General features: G+C 36.2%; 1 protein-coding gene and 1 long non-coding RNA gene across 13 annotated transcripts in view; one reads left to right on the top strand and one right to left on the bottom strand.

Moving 5' to 3' along the window:
- The window catches only part of LOC129239612 (protein retinal degeneration B), a 64425-nt gene extending 44557 nt beyond the window's left edge, over positions 1-19868 (bottom strand). For 11 of the 12 annotated variants that reach the window (XM_054875254.1, XM_054875247.1, XM_054875249.1 and 8 more), the window contains exon 1: positions 19285-19868. The gene's annotated coding sequence lies outside the window, so the exon portion shown is untranslated. The remainder of the gene's footprint in view (positions 1-19284) is intronic. The other variant, XM_054875243.1, reaches the window with a different exon arrangement.
- On the top strand, positions 4561-23515 carry LOC129239614 (uncharacterized). Its single transcript, XR_008581866.1, has 2 exons — positions 4561-4656; positions 22350-23515. It is a non-coding gene; the product is annotated as an uncharacterized LOC129239614 (long non-coding RNA).
- Positions 23516-24343: the final 828 nt, after the last annotated feature.

The following is a 24343-nucleotide window of genomic DNA, read 5'->3' as shown; positions in this document are numbered from 1 at the left end:
CTTACAAGTTAAATACTTCAAGTTTTTTAAATTAAATTAAATTAAATTAAATGTTTATAATTTATACTTGATTAACTAATTACATTGCCCGTGTGTTGGAAGAATGTCATAACTCAAAAAATCAAAGAATTACTATGCCTCCCTAAGTACAAGTTGATACAAATTTCCATCTAATGAGTTACTGTCATGCATTTTTTACACAGCAATAAAGAAGACCTGGTAGGTATTTCTGCATACGTATTTGTTCATTTTTTATTATGACAATCTTGCTGGCAAAAACAATGCTCTTCAAAAGCGAGCGCTAAACAAATTTTCCCAATTATTTCCCAACTCTCAAATCTTGTACGCGACGTCAATGAGAAAACCTCGTGCATTAAGTAAGCATTCGCCTTAATTCATCAGCCTTTACCGCTGTATGTTGGCCTAGCTGATGGTAAGTCTTTACTATGATTTAACTTCGAAGATTAGTGGCGGCAACACTTGGTCGGGGAAAACCCGAGACATTTCAGTAACGAAGAACTGGATGTCCAAAAATAGTCACGAAATTTTCATCGCCTTTTCAGAATTGAACAATCATTTATGAAAATAGGTATGTAAGAAAGATTTCATGTCGAGTGATTCAAGTATTTTAAACATTGCCTTAGATTTTTCTGATGATTGATTTATTCGTATAATAAGAAGTAAACTGAAAAAATATTGAGCATAAAATTAATAATTTTGAGATTTGTTCACTGTTAGTAAGCATCGAATTTTTTAAAGTTAAATATCTTTGTTGGAATATTTAAACGAAAATTTCATATTTATTATCTGTATTGTATTGTATTTTTTTTTTTATTTGAGCCATTTTCGAAAATGCACGTCTCAATTTTTTTTTTTTTCATTAGCAGCAAGAAACCAATGCAAAATACCGTGTGGCTGGTTACTAATAACTTTAGAGCCACTTTTTATGCTTCACTGGAATAGTATTTTGCATTTAAATATACCTCGAAAAGTTAACAAAATATAAAAAATATGAGAGCGACATTTTGTTCATTTGCGAGAATGGTGTTTTTGTAGCCATTTTTATTTTTACAGAAAATCTCTCTTGTTCAATCTAGGCAAATCGTTTGTTGAAATTTTGAACAAGAATCTTGTTTTCCAAAAAAAAAAAACAAAAAAATGTTTAAATTTTTTATTCTATGAGAGAAGAGCAAACGCATATCCAGCCGATTTTTTGAAAAAAAGGCACAATCACGCCTCCAGACCACATAGCACCCCAAACAGTGTTGCACGTTGCATTCAAAGACTTCTCAGCTTTCGCTCTTGGATTTCTAGAAGCCCGACTGCGGCAATTTAACATGTTGACGCATCCAGACAAATGGAAAGGCTACGTCTGAAAAAATGATTTTTTCACAAAAAATCAGCGGGTTGTGGTTAAATGAATTGAACGAATGTGCAGCGAAGTCAATAATCGCTCAACTTAAGTTTTTGTACCGGTTACACCTTGTTAAGCTTCAAAGTCAAATCCTTGCGCAAAAGTCCTCATGTGGTTCTTGTGGGTATCTCCAGTTGCTTTGAACCTTGGAAATCATTAACTAATTCTAATTTTTGTGGTACAAATGTACCGGCCAGTGCCCTAAAGGATTAAAAGACTGACACCTGGACGATTGCGTTTGAAATCGATTTTGGCGCATTTTATGACCATCCTTGATATATGTAACACATTCCGAGGTTGTTTAACTATATTTATTCTAACTCATGTAACTTCCTTACAATGAGCAAAATTTTTATTAACATACCAGTTGGCAACCCTGCTAATGGCCGCGTCATTTGCGCAGGAGCAAACAATTTGCAATGAGAGTACATTTTTCCTGTATATATAAACGTCTGTTTCAAAGCTTTTGCAAGCTGTGCCAACTCTCTAACGCCATGAATATTTTGTATTTCCCCACTCACTGCTGTTTTTATTTTCTTTTTTTTTCACTTTTCATTTACTGATAGTAAACATAATTGGCGACTACGTCATTGATTGCCGTTTCAAAAGTTTGCATTTAAATACTTAACAACTTTGGCGAGTATTGAGCACAGCTATGACGTCACAGCACAGCGTCCTTTGCCTTTATCAGTGACGTCATTACAATTGCGGACGATAGCGAGCGTACTTTGTTGGCTTCGTCGTGTGCTGCTCGCCCTGCCTGGTACAGATGATGCTGAAGCACTGATAATCACTTCTAGCGTGTAAATGTATCAAAAGAAAGCGAGTGACAAGAAAATGGACAAAAGGGATTCAGTTGAAGCATTTTTACTCATTTGGCCGTGAGAAAAAGTCAACAGAATCTACGACAATTTGCGCCTTCAGTTGTTGAGAGCGAGCGGGGAAACGATAATAATGCAGAAAGAGGCAGGATGAAACGTCAACTGTTACCTAAATGAGCGGGCGACCTACGTAGATGTTATTTTAGTAATCATTTATTTTTTCCGCGCCTGGAATAACGCAATTAGGTGTTGCAAAGGCATGTGGTGAAAGCAATTCTGCAATTACAGCGCGAGTAAATATTAAGATTAAATGTTTATTGCAGTTCTCTTTATTTGAAAGCTTCGAAGAAATTGAAAAAATAACGGGATATTTTATTGCAATTTTTATATACGAAAAGTCTGCAAAAGTTGGTGCTGCCTTTATCTGAAAAACAAAAATGCAAATAACTGATGATTCTGCAGTTGCTATAAATATTTATAACGGCATTAGGGTTGTCAACTTTTGCAGCAGATTTGGAATCAATCCACGCTCAATGCAAGTAAATATTCAACCGCTCCCAAATGATGCTACCGGAGCTAACAACTTTTTTGTATAACTAAAATTTTCCTTATATTCCAAAACTATATGAAAACTTTTATTTTGCTTTCACTTTCTTGCTAAATTTTTGAAGTAAAGCATTTAAAATTGAATGCTAATGTAAGCGCATAATAACACTGCCCAACAGTGGTTACTCGACACGAAAAAACGCTAATGATTATAAAAGTTAATGTCTCCCAGACCAACTTTGTTTACGCCAGTGCTGGCCCAGAGTGACGTATTTTCTTTCATGGGTGGTTAAAGTTGTCACATTTTAGCCGAGAATGCAATTAATTTATCGAAATTTTCATGCATAAAACGTCTTCAAATTAAATTTCTATCCTTTAAATTGTAGAATAGAATTTAATGAGGAATTTGTTTTAGTAGATTTTAACCTTCTAACTTCTGTTTAAATAGGCATTTTTAAGCCGCTCACATAACACCTAATAAAAGATTATTAAAAAGAGCTGTTGGAGGGTTAATATATTTCACAATAATTTTAGCAGATATTTTTACGGGTCGCGTGGGCTGAGATAAGTGCGTACCAAAGCTTAGTTCAAGCTAATGTTTACACACTTGGAACGTATTTTTATATGCTTTTATAAAAATATTAATTAGCTTTGATAAATCGGTTTTCTATAAATATCTCAACTAAAATGCCATCTTCCATTTTTTCAATACATTCATATAAATAAAGATAAAATATAAATAGAGACCTTCCATCAAAATGATTTTTCAGAGTATCTTTTTAAGTACTTTATAAATATTCGTAATATCTCGATCACAGCGCCGCCTAGCAGATCCAAACTCTTAGACCCACCCAGCTGTACTCAAAGCAACTCACTTAAATTTCATCGTAATCGACAGAAAGGTTTAGGAGTTTATAAATAACAAAATAAATCCACAAACTTTTATTTTGATCATTATTGATTTTCCGCTAATTTTTATAAGTATATAAGACCAGCAAATACCGGCCACGCGCTCATCTGCTGTTAGGGTAAGGTATTTTTTCGAACGCCCTAAGATATACTATATATAAGTATTTTTTGTTTTTGCACTTCAGTAAACATGAATAAATCTTTTGAAACTAGACAGCAAGCGAAAAACACGAGTTTTCGAGGTTTAATCCATAAACTTGTAATGATTGCTTTTATATTTTGTTTATTGTTATAGAGAAAACAAGACGAGCAGGAAACTACCCGTGGCGCTTCATTTCAAATGCCGTTTTGATGGCGATCATCATTAAGAATTTTCGCTTCGATAAATTTGGGCAACATTTTTTTATATCAAATCTATTTCCTTTACATAAACGAGGTGGACTTATGTTGGGGAGAAGAACTATGTATTTACATGTGTATCATATAAGCGCACAAATTTTGAGTGGTATTCCTCGTAATTCTAAGGAATTCAAAAATTCGACAGGATAGTTAATATAAAAATTTCATGATCAGTCATAGCAGTATCCACCGAATTGTACATATTTATTAGGGATGCCAATTTTAATATATATTTTAAATCCCGCGATTTTAAGCAAATAATTACTTTGTACTAGTGATGTCAATTTCAATGTCTTTTTAAGTCCCGAAAATTTCGAGATTTTACTCAAGCAATCGAGTGGTGCTTATTTGTTGAGGATGACTATTTGAATGTCCTTTTTTGAGTCCTGAAAATAATTACAAATCGAAAAAATTATACATCTCTTGCATTTATGTATGTTTTTATGTATATATTTACAGTACGTTTTGCAGGTTTTGGAGTACAAAGTTTGGCTATTCGAAAAAAATCAGGCACATCGTGAGCTTTGGATATACGAAAGTTGTGTGTAAAAAGGAAATTAATAAAAGGTACCTAAAAGAAATCTCGTTACTGAAGGCGGATTATGATCATGATTAAATATTAAAAAATATTATTTTATATTTTATACATTCTGAATAAGAATCAAATCGGGCTGTAAATAAAATTTTTGCAAATCTGGGACTCTGGCACCACCTAGCGGGCTCAAACAAACTTTTCATATCATAACTTGGGTCAACTATAAAATGCACCAAAATATGTATCACCAAACCCGATCAGTGATTTTGGAGCCCATACGAAACACACAAATACACAAACATAGAAACGTACATCCCCTTTTATACATATATAAAAGCAGATTATTATTGGCGCGTGCATCCTTTAATAGGTACTTGACCGTTTTTTTCCTCCAAGTTGTGGTGTGCGTACAGGGAAGGGCTGCAGTTTAACGCCAGCACCGTGCAGCTGATAGTTCGTAGCCATTGCGACGCAGCAATACACTCGGTGCTTTACCATTGCCTGCTACGAACCGATTGGCATTAGAATAAATAAAACTTTAGAATAAACAAAACTATATATCCGAGGGAATTTTTTTAAGAGCTTTAGAACTTAAAATTTTAATGCCAAGCAGAAATATTGTTGGAATGATTTTTTTTTAAATAAAATTAATAAATAAATATATAACATAAATAAATAAAAATTAATTTTATAATCTGGTTGAGAATTGCATGGCATTTACTATATATAGTAATCTTCATTTCAAAAATGTTTGCTAGACCTGCTCCGTTTATAAGAGTCATCACTTGTTTTACGTTTCAAGGACCAACAGTAATCAGCAAGCATGTTGATGGAGTTCTTCCCTTGAAAACGTTTTTCGATGACTCCTATCTCCTGGTGAAATCTTTCACCCTGTTCATCGCTCATCTGGCCCAGGTTTTCCGGGAAAAAATTCAAATGTGAGTGCAGAAAGTATATCTTGATGGACATATTGCATTCCATTTTTTCGTACGCACTCAAAAACTCTTTGACGACTTCAACATAATCAGAGCTCTTTTTATTTCCAAGGAACTTCTCAGACAATGATTTAAAACTTTCCCATGCCCATCTTTCCACTGCACTGAGCTTACTCGTAAATTTCTCATCTCCCATGAGTTTTCGAATCTGAGGATCCCTAAAATTGTGATGACTCTTATAAACGGAGCAGGTCTAGCAAACATTTTTGAAATGAAGATTAGTTTTTCCCGACATCTTTTAAAATTTTAAACCTGTACTGTTTCGTACTGATGATGTGTTTATACTGACACTTGCTATAAAATTAGTAAAAAAAATAAAATCTTAAAACTCGCACAACTCGCACAACTCTATGAATTTTAATTCAATTACAGTCAAATATAGCTCATTCGACGCAGAATTAAATTCACTTTAACAGTAGTCTACTAAAAAACATCCTCAATATCGGATAATATCGCAAAAATTATGTCAAAGTTGAAAAAATAGAGAAAAAATAAAAAAATTCCGAATACTTCCGTCTACAGTGTCGTCAGTTGTCATTTCAGAAAAAATGTCAACACACTGTCAAAAAGGCTTGTTTTTGTTCTTTCGAAATAAAAAAACAAATTCGAAATCGAATGGAAATTGGCGAAGTTTGGAGGGATTGTTCACATCAACCTACTGAAAAACGGTTTTATGGCCATAAAATGAGATTTTGGGGGTGTATTGGAAATTTCTCCTATACCATTTTTTTTTAGTTTTTCTATAGCCACAAATCGTGCTAGGTCTCCATAAAAGTATATTTAATTTTTTTTTTTGTCACACCGTGTCATTTTACTTTTTCTCGATATGTCCACCTTTTGCCTTGACTATGGCCTTGAGATGGTCTAGAAACTAATCACAAGCGGCCCGAATGTGACTTCCAGGCATTTTAGCACACTCCCGAACAATGGCTTTTTTTAGCGTCTCGAGACTGGTGAATCTTTGAGTTCGGACCTTGCTCACCAAAACGACGCAAAGAGAATAATCCATCGCTCTCGCGTCTGATGACTTTGAGAGCCATTGTGTGGACGTTATGAAGTTCAGAACGCTGTTTTTCGGCCATTCTTGGTTCACTCGAGCTTTGTGAGACGGTGCCGAGTACTGTTGAAACGTCCATGGTCTGCCACCGAAATGTTTGTCTGCCCACGGCTACTTTCCCGATAATATTTCGCATTTACCTTGACGCCAAGCTTGATGAAAACGGCCGCCCATGGCGGGTGCTGCCTCCTGGTGGCCAATCGATGACTCAAATTCTCGTATGAACGGTCGGACAAATAAATCCTATCGTTTTGGGAGTTTACGAATTGCTCAATTTGAAAAAGTCTGACTTGTTACTGCTTTGGTGTGAGATCATGCGTCTTTTGGATTTTGTAAGGCTTGACTTTGAGATCATTTTTCAGTATGTGGCGGATGCTACGGTCAGATATTTTCAATTCTCTCGTCATTTGATTGGCACTTCGTCGGGGATTTCGCTCAAGTCGCTTCTTAATTTTTTGAACCATGTCACGTGACGTTGCAGTCTTTTGATTACCACCTCCATGACTTTTTGCGATGCTACCAATATCGTTGTAACGAGTAATGGTGCGATAAACAAAAACTTTATTTACTTTAAGGTGCTCGAGCTCACGAACAATCGCTGGTTGTGATTTTCCAGCAAAATATACGTTTGAAATCCATTACTGGTTTTCTTTTTTCGCGTTTACTCGGCAAAATGCTTTCGGGCGCTTGTAAATAATACTCTGGACTGTCATTTAGCTAACTAAAAGACAGTACGAGCGGTCTGAAGTTGGTTACACTTCGAGTGCCGAACCCTGTAATCTGATGTTTCAAGCCGTCGCTGAGTTTCGAATCAGTTCCCTCCGGGTGATAATCCCGCATCAGCCACGGCGGCAGCCAAGTAAACTTAGTAGCTATTTATTTGTACGGCCTCTTCGTCTTCGCATTTATCACTGGAGTCGCCACTAAATAGTACAAGTAATTGTTCGCACTCTATCTGAAGTGTACCCTCAGCTTCTGTTGCCCGATTTTTATATCTGAATTTTCCGTTGCAGTTGTCATAAATAAATCCCGGGTAAAATTCCTACCAGCTTTTCAAGCATTTCACACTCATATTTTTCTATTTATCTTTTTTCTAAAATATAAAAACTTTTTACAAATGAATCATCGGCACTAAAAAATAACGACCAAAGTACGTCAAATAAAAAACAAAAACATTTAAATATAATCTCTACTTATCAGTAAATTACTTTAAATCAGTCAATTATTATTAGATTGCAGTCAATGTTCCATTTTAGTTTGGAATTGACGCAGGGTAGAACGTACATATGTATGTATGTACAATTAAGATTAAACATGTGAGTTCAATTCAATGATCAGAAAATTTTATGTTTTTTGTTTTCTTGCAATTGTAAGGCCATCTATTTATTATCTTGAAAATTTCAAAACATTTCAACCTACTGAAATGCTTGTCTGTCTACGCGTTCACTGCAATTCCTTTGAATTTCACTGCAAACAATCACAATCGATTTAATGCAACAGGAAATATAGATATGCATATATATACATACGTTCATATAGACATACATACAAATAGACTTTTTCATTTTCCGCAGCAGTATAAATGGCGCCAATATGAAAAGGCAACGGAAAAAGGGCATAAAAAGTATGAAATAGAAAATCGTTTCACAGTTTTATTCAACGTGCAAAGTGCAAACGTACTCTATTTACTGTTAAATGTTTGTTTTTATTTCACCTCTGACATTTGAAGTGCGCATGTTTTTTTTTTTTTCAAAGCAAGAACAATGCCTGTCTGGATTCAATGCGATTTCAACGAGAGATATCAGATCAGTATGTTGAGGCAAAATGAAGTGTGGAAAACAATTTTTTAAAGATACACAATTTCAATAAATTAATAATATATCTGACTCCAATTCACCACATAAGATATGTATGTGCATACATACGTATATCGAGGTGGTCGACAAATAGTTTAAGTATTAAATATTTATTACGACCACCCCAGAATTCTGCTTTATTGGAAATCAGTTTTTTTTTTTTGGAAATCAGTTGATATTAAATTGCCGCAGTGCATAAATGGACAACTTTGGAGGTTTGGAATAGCAATTATGAAACAACTTTAAGGGCTAAGATAATAAATATTTATGTACTAAGTCTTTTGTTCGATCTCGCTAGTAAAGTGTGATTTTTTAAGAGCTATAGGAAAGTTTTTCAAAAAAGCACGTAAAATTCAAAAAAATGCATGAAATTTTTATCCATATATTTTTTATGTCCATATAATTTAATGCTTGAAGATTATTTCATGCAAATGTTGACCGCGATTGCGCTTCAAATGATCCATCCGCTTAGTCCAATTTTGGCATAAACTTTCCAATGTTTCGGCCGGTATATCACATATAAATGCTTTAATGTTGTCTTCCAATGCGTTATTTGAAGCAGGCTTGTCTTAATAGACATGAGCTTTAAGATAGCCCCACAAAAAATAATCTAAAGGCGTTATATCGCACGATCTGGGCGGCCAATTGACAGGTCCCGAACGTGAAATAAAATTTTCACCGAACTCGCCTCTCAACAAGTCCATTATTACGCGTGCTGTGTGGCATGTGGCACCGTCTTGCTGAAACCAGCTGAAGCCACATATCGTCCACATCCATATCTTCCAATTCGAGCCATAAAAAGTTCGTTATCATCTCACGATAGCGAACACTATTCACAGTAACTGCCTGACCGGCCTCATTTTGGAAAAAATACGGCCCAATGATACCGCCGGCCTATAAACCGCACCAAACAGTCACTCTTTGTGGGTGCATTGGTTTTTCGGCAATCAATCACTCTTAGATTATCATTCGCCCAAATGCGGCAATTCTGCTTATTGACGAATGCACTGAGGTGAAAATGTGGCTCATTACTGGAATGGAAGAAGCGCGCGATAAATTTTCTTAACAGAAGACGGATTTTTATAATAAAATTCAATGATTTGCAAGCGTTGTTCGTTTGTAAGACGATTCACGGTTAAATTATAGACCAAACTGAAGATGTTTGACAGTGACACAAAACGCAGAACGTGCGTCAGCTGTTTACACCAACTGTTTAAAAAGATAATAGCTAAAAAATCACCCGTTATATGTATAAGTACATGCACACATGTTCAAAGTATTAAGTCCACGACACATTCCGACTGTAAACAATCACAAACTATTAACTGTCACCTAAGATAGTTTGCTCTCTTTCTCGGCTCATACAACCGCAACTAGGCCCGGGAGGGTGGGATACGGTACACTAGACAGCCTTAGTTTACTGGGGCGGCAGTCTTTGGTCGGGAAAAACCCGATTCATTCCGGTAACGTAGAATCGGCTGCCATGAGAATGACAACTAAGTCCTTAAATCGCTAGCCCGTAGTACTTCGAGCAAAGAGAAGGAAATGTTGCTCACGACATTTAGCCCTCTGCGGTCGCATTAAATTTGGACATGGGTGTCGTACTGGTCGGAATTAATTTGCATTCAAAGAACCGTGATAGGTAGCTTGTAAGATTATGTAGGATTAACAAGATTTATTAATTCTATAAATAAATAAAGTACAAAACTAGTATTTTTCCTAGCTGTGGTGGCTGAGAGTAGACATACGACAAGAAATGTAAAAAAGGCATATGACCGCAAAGGGTTAAACCATTTGACCCACCGGTTCAGATTATGCAGGGCCCATTTGGTCGCCTGACACTAGTGATACGCAAAGGAAGACGCTCCAAAACAATCACGTGATATTTCCTCGATAACATCTCCATAGTTCCTTAAATAGAATAAGCTCAGCAAGCAATTCTCTCTTGGCTGCTAGCGCAAGAACTACACCTGCATGCGCTTACTTGAGGCTGATCCACCTCTCAGAGCCTTCAGGGGGCATCTCTTCAACTACATTTAATAGTATATAGACAGGCCTTAAACCACATTTATTGCAAATCTCTTACCAACTTATTAACTTCGGAGCCCAACCACCATCCATAGCAAACGAAGTTATTCAGCTGTCTCACATGCCTTCACATAACACCCAACTTCTTTTTGAACCCACCCAGTCGAAACGGAATGTTTCTTGGGATTACCGTTAAATGATATAGGCAATGACTACTGGTGACTACCCCGTACCAGCAGGAATTGATGAATTGCTACAACAACAACAACAACATACACAGATACAATAGATCAACTCAGGTCGCAGTGCGTAATGGCCTTTTCGTAATACATACATACATACATATTACGAAGGCCCAAATTTTTATATTTCTTCTCCAAGCTTTAGCAGCCAGCTCATTCTAGGAGTACATGTACTAAATTGCAACGCAGAGATTAAACTGCGTCTTGCTGTTTATTTAAAAAATTCAACGGAAAGTCGCTTATGGGAACAAGTGATTCTCTAGACTTAATGTTGCTTAATTGAAAAGAAAAGCTACCTCTATACAGACAAAAACCACTCGTTATAAAACCTTACAAATAAGCTTCGTCAACATCAGATTAGGCGGCCTTTGAGATGTTTAATTTGGAGGTTATCATTACATAACACATGGCCGGAAAAGTCCCGGGCCTAACAGAGAAAACACGTTTCTTTTGTAGAACGATTTATCTTTTGCCCCAAAATAGGCCTCAGTTTGAGCGATAACCTCTTCATTCAAACGAAAATTTCTACCGGTAGATATATGAGCAATTTGAAGTTCAATTCATGTAATTTTGCCATGATTTTGATTGTCTTGTGACACGGTACGTCGTCTTGATGAATAAAACAGTGAGCAAACGCGGCGCCCACTTAGAACAGAACTTTCTCTTAGTCAAATGTTCATGCAATATAAAGTCAACACGTTCTTTTGATATCTTTATGACGGCAGACGCAACTTTACTTTTTGAGCATTTCCAACGATTTTGTGCACTTTTTTGATGTTTTCTGGTGTTACCGCTTCATTTGGGTGTCCACTGCGTTGTGCATCATTGGTGTCTCTACGACCTCGCTTGAAGTCAGCATACCATCATTTTATTGTTGTTTCTGATGGAGCAGAGTCCCCATAACACTTTTCAAGCCATTGCTTCGCTTGAACGGTATTAATACACACAATTCTTTTTGATCCATTGTTTTGGAAATAACAAAGGTAGCGTCACTATAGCACAATAACTCACGAACTACTGAATAGAATATCATCAGCATTTTAATAGCTGTCTTTCTAAGGTTAATACTAACTGAAAAGAGGTGAATGCAATAAAATTAGTGCCAAATATGTGTTAGCCCCGGGGCTTTTCAGCCCGTGTGTTATTTGTTTATTTTGCACTGAAACAGAGGTTCTAAAAGTATATATATTAACTGGCACAGGTTTTTCAAGTTCTAGCGAATACGGTGTAGTCACAGGTCGTCATCGTCCATCTCATCTAATGGTAAGCCCAAAAATGATGCTGTTTCGCCGGGGTGGGTCCAAAGAGAGTGGGTGCAATATATTGGGCAACATTTGGTTTTAGTGCCTGAATGGCATATTTGAATATGACTAAATGAATATTTAGAGACTGAAAGTTGACAAATTACTTAAACCCTCTCCTTGAGACAAATTTATAATTGGTTATAGGTACTAGCTCACTATCTTGATATCGGTTGAGACAATACATTTTTTAATTAAAATAAGTTATTATAAATATTTTTTATATGTATTACGAGTAAACTTGGACTTAATTCATTTTATTGTTTTTTGATACGAGCATAATTTCAGAAAAAAAATTCATTAATGCAAATCTCTGAAACAGAATATACAAACATTATTACCATTTAGTGAACTATGAACCTCTATTAATCAAGCGCACATATTTTTTATTCATATTAAACAATAATATTTATTGTATTATACTTCGATGATTTTTTTTCTGTTATTGAGGCGATGATCTAACCATAGACTATGCCCACAAGTTCCGTTGAAAAAAGATAGTTTCCTGTGTCGATGTCCAGGGCTGTAGTAAAGTGACTCAAGCAACTGAGGTTACTAGAGAGTGACCGAACTTCGAACTCGGTTTCGCTCGTGTTCGGCTACAAAAGTTCAGTTGGGTTTAATTTTGGCTGCGGCAGAAAAAAAGCAGAGTTTTGGCTTACCATATCTTTACACTTTTTTTGGTGTGATAGCTCACATTTTTTGTTGAAAATATTGCTTTTAAGTAGAAGGGGCCTCGTAGACAACAAGGTGGTTAGTGCGTCCATTCCGCACTACCAATTGGTACCATAAATGCCTTAAGCATTTTTGGTGCGCTGATCAACGCATTTGATCCGCTGTGCTTTTAAGCACCTTACCCCACGGTGCAGCTACCTACGGGCCGACGTCGGCAGGTACCGATGTACGTTTTTCACACAAAACATTGTTTTAGCAACCAACATCAACAACAACATTCTCTTTCCCACAACAATCGGTTCGACGTTACCGGAACGACCTGGATTTATGTGCGGCCAATGGCTGCCACTCTAGTAACTTTTCCCTTACATGTATGAAGAATGTTTATGCTGCTACAACAACAAAAACAACAATAACAATAGCATTCGTGATATATAGCTTCAAATGCTCCAAAAACTAGTCAACAATTGATGAAACAGACGCGCCTCAAATGGTCTCTGAGGCCATACGCCGGAAATCAGTTTTCGATCACTAATTTTATAAAACTCTCACTTGTGTTTTTAATTAAATTTATAAGCCCATATTTTTTAACAGACTCTACAATTGTACGAGCATGCAAACAAAGCAGACAGAGGTTCAGGGAACATATTTATTGAGGTCGATCAAAGATCAAAATATTTACTCGTTTAGCGCAATCAACTGCTAATCATCGCTGCTTGATAAATCCATAGTAGTAGATTTGTGTGTAGCCAACGCTGGCCAAAGGGGATAGACGTAGGAGTACAGTAGCCAGTCACTTATGGGAACTAATGCCTTTTCATGGATTATAATCCATGAATAATTATTCATACGCTGGAGATTTAACAATAAACAAACAAAACAACTAAACATGAAATGCTGGGTGATTTAGGTGATTTAGTTTATTTATATTAAACTACAGCATTTCCCGAACACAGCACATTATCAAACAATTTGTTTTTTTTTTTTGTTTTTAATAAAAAACGGCGAAACTTCAGCAGCGCATACAGTAATGATGGGCGTCGCTTGCACTTAATTTTCACTCCCTGTGCAGACGATGTTTACATCTTCCTTGGGTTCAACTCTTAATACTACAATTTTGTATGACATAAAATCATACATTGAAATCTGCCATGAACTACGAGTTCGGAGGAGAAAGAAAAAAGTAAATTTGTGACCGTGACGACACGCTTTTAACGCCAAGGCTGTCGTTGTGAAATGTTATTCAGTGCAACTGAATTTTGAAAAAATTTGAAAAATTGTTTGAAAAAGAAATAAATATGATTTTCATGATAGAAAGTGATTTACAAACAGAACGGGTCTATTTTTTAATGCGGAACATGTAAAAGAAATATGGATTGTAAACGCAGAGGAGGCCTTCTCCTTCTTTCTCTCTGCTACCACCAGCTGGTACCGCATCGAATACTTTCAAAACCGGAACGTTTGTATCCATTCGGACGACATGACCTATCCAGCAGGGTCGCTGAATCTTTATTCGCTATGTCTATGTCGTCGTAAAACTCATATAGCTCATCGTTCCATCGCCTGCGATATTCGTCGTTGCCAACGTGCAAAGGTCCAAAAATCTTACGCAGAATCTTTCTCTCGAACACTCCAAGCGTCGCTTCATCGGATGTTGTCATTGTATACGCCTCTGCGCCATACGTTACGACGGGCATGATGGGAGCCTTGTAGAGTGTTAGCTTTGCTCGAGAGAGGACTTTACTACTCAATTGCCTACTTAGTCCAAAGTAGCACTTGTTGGCAAGATAGATTCTACGTTACATTTCAAGTCTGACATTGTTATCGAACGAAGTTTTTTACAACCTTACAAATTATAACTGTCAACAGTGACGTTGATGCCGATACGCGAGTGCGCCTCGTTTTGTCCTCGTCCATCACCAGGCCCATTCGCTTTGCTTCTTTATATACTTTGAAAAGGGTAGAACTAACAGTGTGGTTATTAAGACCGACGACCTCAATATCTTATAAAAAATTAGGCCTGAGCGATTAAGTTCTGCGGCTCGCACGATCCTCTCCAATATCAGCTTAAAGAAGTCACACGACTGCGAATCACCCTGTCTGAGACCTCGTTTGGGGTGTTGAGCAACGTCATCTTGCATAGCCGTATTAGTTTTGTGGGGATACCAAATTCAGACAACGCGGCATACAGGTAACTCCTTTTCGTACTGTCGAATGCAGTTTTGAAGTCGACGAAAATATGGTGTGCGCCGATTCTCCTTTTCCAAGACATAGCGTATTGTGAATATCTGGTCGACGGTGGACTTTCCAGGTCTAAAGCCATACTGATAAGGTCCAATCAGTTGGTTGATGGTGGGCTTCAATAACCTTTGGTTCACTAACCTTTGAGATGGCGCTGGAAAAATAATTTACATTCAGTCATGAAGAAAACGTAAACTTTAAAGAAATCTGAGTTTCGTTTCGTATATAAGTATTCCACATATTTGTCGAGATTTTTGCAAGGGAAAAATTGTTGCGTAAAAGTGGTATGGTGTACTCAAAGAAAGAGCGAGCGCATTTTGGACGAATGGCAAGCTGTGTTCACATTTCTTACGGTAAATGGCGAGTGCTATCGAGCTATGCTGGCTGGTTGGATTTGGTTCCAAGAAGACTTACCACACAACGCGATTAGCAATTGATTTATAAGACTGATCGAATAAGCCAGGTGACTCGTAACCGCGTTAGACTTACATTTGCCGGATATCATATTTAAAAAAATAAATACCTTGAAATTATCTACCAGATGGCAATAAAAAAAAATCATTCCAATATTATTTCTGTTTTGTGTTATCTTTGTAAAAAAACACCCTTTACATACATCAGTTGATATTACGTTTAAAATTTTATAACTAATTAAGTCAATTTGAGTTCAAATGGTAGTTTTCAAATAAATTTCTCGTTCGTTGCCGTAGTTTCGTAATTGAAAATTTTTATTGAACGGATTGCTGAGAAAACAAAAGTCAGTGAGCACTTTTAAGTGAGGAACAATTTATCGTCACGGCCCTAAATTTTAAAGAAGCCTAAAGGAAGCAACGCAATGACTACCCTATACAATTATGTCCGTGAAATATTAAACAACCATCCCTATAGGCCGAGTGAAGTAGTTCTAGATTTATATTATATATATTTTCAAGAATGGAAAATGAGCTGCTAGAAAAAAATTGCCGGTGATAATCAAATGAAGTCGGCAATTTCCGCCTTTTTCCGCCTATTTGAAGGTTTTTTTATAATACTTTTTTTATTTAATTTATAATTAAAATTTGTGGGCGATAGGTGTATAATCAATGCATTGGGATTGATGGAGAACATATTAAATTGGAAAAATAAAATAATATTTAATTTTTTTCTAAGAACTCTTTTATTTCTGCGCGTAATTCAGCTATAAGAGCTACAGATTGCTACAGAGGGCTACTTGAGTTTTCTGTATAATGTCGTGTCCCTTTCATATTTGCGTAAGGGAATAATAATTTTGTTTTGTTGTTTTAAATTGATTTAATAATAATGTTCAGATAACAGATGGAAGCTCTTGTACAAAGTTTGCTTATGATATCTTTATTCGCCTGTATGGATGTTCATATATTTGAGTATTGAGTGTGTTCATAATCGAGCGATTACTATGCTTACATTCCTACATAGGCAGGCAGACTTTAAGTTACATACATATGTATTTGTGTGAAAACTGTGAGCATTTAGAAAAATATTTTGATAGATCCCGTAAGCTTCTACTTATAAAGGGTATTCTGATTTCTAACAAATTCAATTTTTTTTTATAAAAAGTAAAGTTGCGATGTTTGTATATATAATGAGCTAAATATCTGACTAAACAAAATTAATTTATTGCGGTATAAAACATTTATTACATATTAAAAAAAAATTCTACCTTTACGCCTAATTATTGCATTGTAACCGAATTGTTTAAGTTTCGTGTAGTTCGTGTGAAGATCACGGTTGCACTATAAAGATAACCTTGCGCCAGTCGCGAATTTAACAGTGTAGGTGAGTTTAAAAAGTATTTGTAGGTGTGTATGTACGGATTTACGTATATACATATATATATATATAGGCATTTAGCAAGACAACAGCACACATAATTTACGATATGCTCTTCAGCTCCACTGTTGCTCCACTTTACTTCATACATATGAAGATGCAGGCGAAGAAGTAAAAATTGTAGAGAGCGCAAATGAGAGAGCGCCCATAAAGCCGCTTGTCAAATGTTTGTGCGCCACATGCAAGCTGGATAGCGCTTGCAAAGGGAATGCCTCTCATTTTACATGCGAGAGATGCATGTAGCGATTTTAATTCAAATGCGCGGCAGGTAACCAGACGACATCAAAACAAATAAAACACAAATATTTTTATATTTATCATCCAAACAAATAAAGCACAAATATTTTTATACATATTTATGATTAAAAATGAATGTCGAATACCTGCATACATATTTATATACATATGTATGATATTGTACATATATAAAAATAATAGGAGAATATGTTAATAAACTCTTTGTTCCCTGATTTATTCATTTCACATTTTATCAATCTCTTGTTTATATTCAGAATTTATATAAGGCGAATCAATTTTTTTTTCGTTTATGTCTATTATTTACTCCATATAAATGCATATACGTATGCAAATAACGAGAATTGCTTGAGTTATGGCTCGCAGTTAAGCTTTTTCTTCTTTAGCATTTTTTGTTTAGAATTTTGTGTTTTGCTATCGCCCAGTTTACGGCAACTTAGGTTCATTCCGCTTTGAACTCTTCCAAACCTTATTACTCATATATACATTAAATTGGTCTGTAAATCATCAACGGTCATAAAGAAATTTGCACTTGATAAGAAAGGGTAAGAAAATACGTTCTCGTTATTTCTTTCACGCAAACAAAAGATTAATGTTGTTAGCTCTTAAAACACATATTTAATTGCTCTTGTATATGAAGACAAAAATTCCAGAATGCATTTGAGCTGTAATTATTATGCCCTGAAAGTGAGATATTTTTAGTTATCGATTTCTGGAGATATGAAAAGTGGTTGGCTATCAAACGCGTCAAATATTAGAAAGCAAATATAAAGTATTGTATTTCATGGCATGAGAAAAATATACAAAGTTTATACATACATATGTATGTATGTATATATTAGGATGAATCGGTAAGAGTGAGCTTCTTGTGCTCATTAGGCACCACTTTTGATTCAAAACACTTATTGGAAAGTATTATGGAGGCTCTCCACCATCGACTGAAATTATCAATCACAGGTTTACATTTCGTATGGGGTCGTAGTGCGGACGTATTAGCTCAAATAACCCCGACATTCTGGTCGCCCGACCGTAGCGACTTCACCAGAAAAGTTCGATAAAATCGACAATATGATATTGGGCGATTGACGAATGAAGTTGTAGGTATTTGAAGAGATTCAGAGCTTTTCAAGCAAATCAGTGGGTTCAGTTTTCCATAAGTATTATATTTGGAATCAAAATGCTATTAGCAAGATTAGTGCCACGTTTGAATACAATTGACAATAATGGGAGATTAAAACCATCCGAAGTACTTTGCGCTATAAAAAAGTGTACATTGCTTTGACCGCTAAGTAAGAAAAGCCCCGGGCCTAACAAAGAAAACACGTTTTTTGTTGAAATTTAGCTTTATTTATCAACGTAATTTCCATCAAGAACAACACAATCATTCCCTCTAACATTTCAATACTGATTTTGTAGAACGATGTATCTTTTGCCTCAAAAAAGGCCTCAGTTTGAGCGATAGCCTCTTCATTCGAGCGAAATTTCTTACAGGCAAACATTTTCAAATATGGCGAATACGTATGTGGGAGCAATTTGTAGTTCAATTCATGTATAAGTAGTTTTGCAATATTTCCGTAGAGGGAAATAATGTATTTAGGTGTATAATCTATGTTATATTATAGATGAAATGCTCTAAAGTTTTATTCTGCCTTCTAACACCTCATTACTTTTATGGACGGCTACCTCGCCCCAATAAAAACGAATACTATTACTACTATACCAAAATATTGTTTTATATTGTTATACTAGTTTGCTGAATATTTTCAAACTTGAATGCAATATGTACATAGTTTGAGGGTAAAGCAAGAAATTTTTCGATGAGTTTAAACTTTTAATAATTCCTAGACGGAACCTTTTTTATGTCATCTTTGATATTTATAGTCAACAACGCGTTAAAATTGTTTAAACATATTATGAAAATGCTTGATCTCATCCACAATCCTATAGTTTACAAAAATAAATGGCATCTGGTCATCTTAGTCTCAGGTGAAACACGCTCAACACAACAAACATCTGCAAAACACCTAACACGATTGCGAGTTAACGGAGTGTAAATTGTATTAAACTTTTCACAACTTTTTGCACACTTTTTTCTTTTAAAAAATTCATTTAAAAAATAGCATATCTTTGTTAAAATAAAAAACATAAAGTTTATCACTTACGAAGTAGTACAACGTTACCGCTACACAAGCGAATAATCGATTTACAACAGCTAGATGACAGCAACAGATACACAGCCACAGACATAGCAGCTGCTACTGCTTTTCCTATTATCTTCGTGTGCCCAGGCAATTTCACAGTGGCAGACAGATAGCAATGTGTTAGAAAAACTTTCAGCACCACAAATTTCCACTTAATCAAACCATTTAATAGACAAATTCACTAAATTGAATGCATCAAATGCGTTAGACCAACCACTTGGTGAGGTTTTCACAGCACTCACACGGCGATGGTAAGAAAAGCGAAAAATTTGTAAACAATTTTATTGAATAACACGGGCATTGTACAGGCATTCTCACATAATTAGATTTAAGCGCTGCATTTGTTTTTTCTGTTGCTAGAAAACTTTATGTAACATACGATTACATAAACCACAAGTCACAAAACAATTTAAATAACTAATTTACTACTTGTACATACATATACATGTATGTATTAGCATTTTTCCTGCGCTCCCCTTTTTGCAATATTGTAGTCGCGCACTTGAAAGCGTTGTGCTTTCTCAAATATCAACCGCCCCTGGCAAGGTTCGTACGCAAACTGATGGTTGTTGGTAAGCTCCAGTGGAGCACATTCAGCTGACACGTTTGTGGAGAGTGGCTGCTAATCTGCCCAAGTACGGCCCGCTTGGGTGTGTGGAACGCATTTGGCCATGTGGATACTAAATGGAAATATGCAATCTATTTGGTCACTTCTCTAAACAATGAGCTGGGAGAGAAGAGGTTAAAAAGAGAGAATGCGTGAAAGCGGAAAGTGGCGGGCTGAAATTGGTGTTTAGCAAGTTGCAAGATGCGAAGTGTTTATCAACAAACGTTTCTGACAAGAATGTTGTTTTTTATAACAACTACAACAACGGTTTACTGCATTTTCGCAATTAAACAATTTTCTGGGTTAAGAAATTTTTTTAGGTGCCGATGGATAGGAATGGAAAAGTCAAAATTTGTTCCAAATTGGAGATAGGCGAGTTTTTTTAAATCAAATTTAATTAATTTTTTATCAATCTATATATATAAATGTGAAAATCTGTCCCTATGTTCGCTTATAACTCGAGAATGGCTGAACGGATTTATCTTATCTTGGTCTTGAATTATTCGTGGAGGTCTTGGGAAGGTTCTAAAGGTGAGAAAAATTCGAATAATTGCCGGGAAAATGGTCAAAACGTGGACCCGGGTAACCTTTGGTTGTGTATGTACAATATGGGTATCAAATGAAAGCTGTTGATAAGTGCTTTGATACGGGGTAATTTTCATACCTATTGATGACTAGGGTCTCGAAATATATGCCAAAACGTGGACCCGTCGTGTCTTTAAACCGAATTAAACCAAACTTACACACATTGTTAAGGAGGTATTGAAGATGGTTTCCGTATAGTTTGGATACCTATTGGTAGATACGGTCTCGAGATATAGGTCAAAACGTGGACCCGGGTAACCTGGGGATGTGTATGTACAATATGGGTATCAAATGGAAGCTGTTGGTGAATGCTTTAGTTCAGAGTATTTCCATCCGCTCCGTGACTAGGGTCTCGAGATAGAGACCAAAACGTGGACCCTAGAATATGTTTGTACAATATGGATATCAAATGGAAGCTGTTGATAAGTGCTTTGATACGGGGTAATTTTCATACCTATTGATGACTAGGGTCTCGAAATATATGCCAAAACGTGGACCCGTCGTGTCTTTAAACCGAATTAAACCAAACTTACACACATTGTTAAGGAGGTATTGAAGATGGTTTCCGTATAGTTGGGATACCTATTGGTAGATACCGTCTCGAGATATAGGTCAAAACGTGGACCCGGGTAACCTGGGGATGTGTATGTACAATATGGGTATAAAATGGAAGCTGTTGGTGAATGCTTTAGTTCAGAGTATTTTTCATGCCGCTCCGTGACTAGGGTCTCGAGATAGAGACCAAAACGTGGAGCCTAGAATGTGTATGTACAATATGGGTATCAAATGGAAGCTGTTGATGAATGCTTTAGTTCAGAGTATTTTTCATGCCGCTCCGTGACTAGGGTCTCGAGATAGAGACCAAAACGTGGGGCCTAGAATGTGTATGTACAATATGGGTATCAAATGGAAGCTGTTGGTGAATGCTTTAGTTCAGAGTATTTTTCATGCCGCTCCGTGACTAGGGTCTCGAGATAGAGACCAAAACGTGGAGCCTAGAATGTGTATGTACAATATGGATATCAAATGGAAGCTGTTGGTGAATGCTTTAGTTCAGAGTATTTTTCATGCCGCTCCATGACTAGGGTCTCGAGATAGAGACCAAAACGTGGAGCCTAGAATGTGTATGTACAATATGGGTATCAAATGGAAGCTGTTGGTGAATGCTTTAGTTCTGAGTATTTTTCATGCCGCTCCGTGACTGGGATCTCGAGATATAGGTCAAAACGTGGACCCGGGTAACCTTTGGTTGTGTATGTACAATATTGGCATCAAATGAAGACGTTCTAATACCGAGAATTCCAATGATTCCACCTGAATTGCCATTTGAATTCAAGCGTTTGCAACTACCCATTCGCTTAACATTTGCAATAACTATCAATAAATCACAAGGGCGAACTTTAGAAATATGCGGGATGAATTTAGAAGAACCAGTATTCACCCATGGTCAACTAAACGTTGGCTGTTCACGTGTTGGGAAGCCAACAGCATTATATATATTATTTACTCAAAAACAAATAGAAAAACAAAAAATATTGTGTATGCCAAAGCGCTGGAATAAAGAATAAAGAAATAAATAATATGAAAACCATATCTTTTCTGTTCTAAACCATATCTATTCTATTTTAATGTGCCCAGCGAAGCGGGCGGGGTTTGCTAGTTTCAAAATAAAACAAAGTGTAGTGCCTATTGTAGCATTAATTGTAGCTCTTAAAGATGTTTCGAAGCATTATTTACAAGCCACGATTGCTTATTTATGCTGCATCGTGCAGATCTGTAGCAGTAATTATTTGCGATATGTTATTTTTTTCAGACATTTTAATTTCTATTACAGGCTTTGGAGAATTTAGTCATGGGGCGATACTCAGTTGACCAATGCATAAAAGTGAGCCAATGGTCGTTCTGCAAGAATGGCATTTATCATGTGCATTTTCACCTAAACGGATACGCTAACAAAGCCAAACTGCCGCACTCCTTCAAAAAACAGCTGTGCACCCAGGACGAGGCACTGAAGGAGTCATCGGAAAGTACTTCTTCGAAATTGATACCGTTAACGCTATTTCGGTGATATGACAACAAACTTTTGAGGACCTGAATTAGAATAAAACGATTCCACTTGATATACAGCAAATGAAGCAATGACTCTCTTGCGAACAAAGGGCCCGAAACAACGGAAACAAATGGCCGGCGAAATCTTGCGGCTTGTCACCGCTGGACTTCTTTCTCTGGGACTATTTCAAAAGTATAGTCAATGCCAATGAAGCCCGAGGCGATTCCAGAGCTAAAGAACGAATGAATAATATGCGAGGGTCGTTTGAAAAATCCTAACTAAAAACTACTTAATTTTGTCGGGTATACCTTTTTTTATTTTTCCTTACAGTTCCCTTTTAGGCTTATACACTTCGTCCAACGCTGTTCTAGTATGTTGACCCCTTCCGAATAATAGGATTTGTCCAAGTCTACAAAATAGCCATTCGTTTCTGCAATCACCTCTTCGTTTGAATAAAAAATTTTCCCCTCCAACCAATTCTTCAAATTGGGGAACAAATAGTAGTCCGAGTAATCCGAAGGAGCTAAATCTAAAGAATAGGGGGGATATGAAACGAGTTGGAATTCTAGTTTCATTAATTTTTCGACCACAACGTTGAGACGTGAGCCGGTGCATTGTCGTGATTGAAAAGGAAAATCCATCGACTTCCTCGATTCAAACGAATGACAAACACAAAGAAATGGAACACTTGGTGTGTGTTCTTCCAAGAGATACTACTAACTAATTATAACCTCGATACGTGCCAGTAGTGTCAACTTTGCACGCACTTTTCAAACAACCCTCGTATTTCGCAGCGCAATTTAAAAGGAGGAAGAAAATTAAGTTAAGTTAAGATTTATTGTTTTTATAGAAAACTTAAGCTCAACTGAAACCAAGCTTGGTCAGATGTCGGTTAGTTTTTAGAGTTTAGTTGAAATACAAAACGAAATCAGTTCTATGAGGCAAACTAATTGGCAAAATACAAGTTAATATTTCAAACCTTGCCACTGAAAATGGGCAGCTCCAAAGAAATATTTTAACTATAAGAGGATTTTTAATAATTTTTTTTCAGTATTTGTAAATTATAACGAGGTATATTCGCCCTTTTTACGATTGTTTTTTTTTTTTTTTTGTGAACAATGTGCCACTAATTTATTTAGGAACAAACACTGGCCTTGCTTGGTCGTAATACAAAATTGCCAGAAACAAAGCTAGCACCATTGCAAGACAAGCGAAGTGGTTTTACTGTAATTCCAACTTAATTCAAAGGATTTATGGCGCAACCTGAAAAGCCTCAATATTTAAAGTCACAACAGACTTCTAACTGGGAACTTCTCATAGCAAATTGACACAAAAAGAAAACGTTCAATTTAATGGGGCAACTGAAACAGAAGCTTCAAAATCCGCTATGAGCGCCAAGTCTAATGTTATTGAAGAAGATGGGATATCCACGTGATGTCATTTATTCTAAGTACACTCGCACAACTTTGAGTTTCCCAGTGAAGTGGAAAAAGGCTGTGGTTTTACCTGTCACCAAAAAGAAATATCGCCACCGAACGTTATGATTATCGGCCTATTAGCATTTCGCCCAGCTTTTGAAAAGTAGGTGAGTCCTTGATGACAGCGCGTAAATAAACGGCGTCGCGGGCATTTAACAGTTTTCAATAAATCACATTTTCTCATTTCGGATACTTACTTATTTACTATAAGTGACACCATTTAACTGCACAAAGAAAAATATGTTTCTTTTATTACACAAAAATAGTTTTATTGGTTTAACTTTAACATTTAATCTTTTT

Source organism: Anastrepha obliqua, chromosome 2 (genome assembly GCF_027943255.1).
Source record: "Anastrepha obliqua isolate idAnaObli1 chromosome 2, idAnaObli1_1.0, whole genome shotgun sequence".
Taxonomy (NCBI): Eukaryota; Metazoa; Arthropoda; class Insecta; order Diptera; family Tephritidae; genus Anastrepha; species Anastrepha obliqua.
Note: the sequence above shows the minus strand (reverse complement) of the source record. Positions and strands in the feature narration are given on the sequence as shown.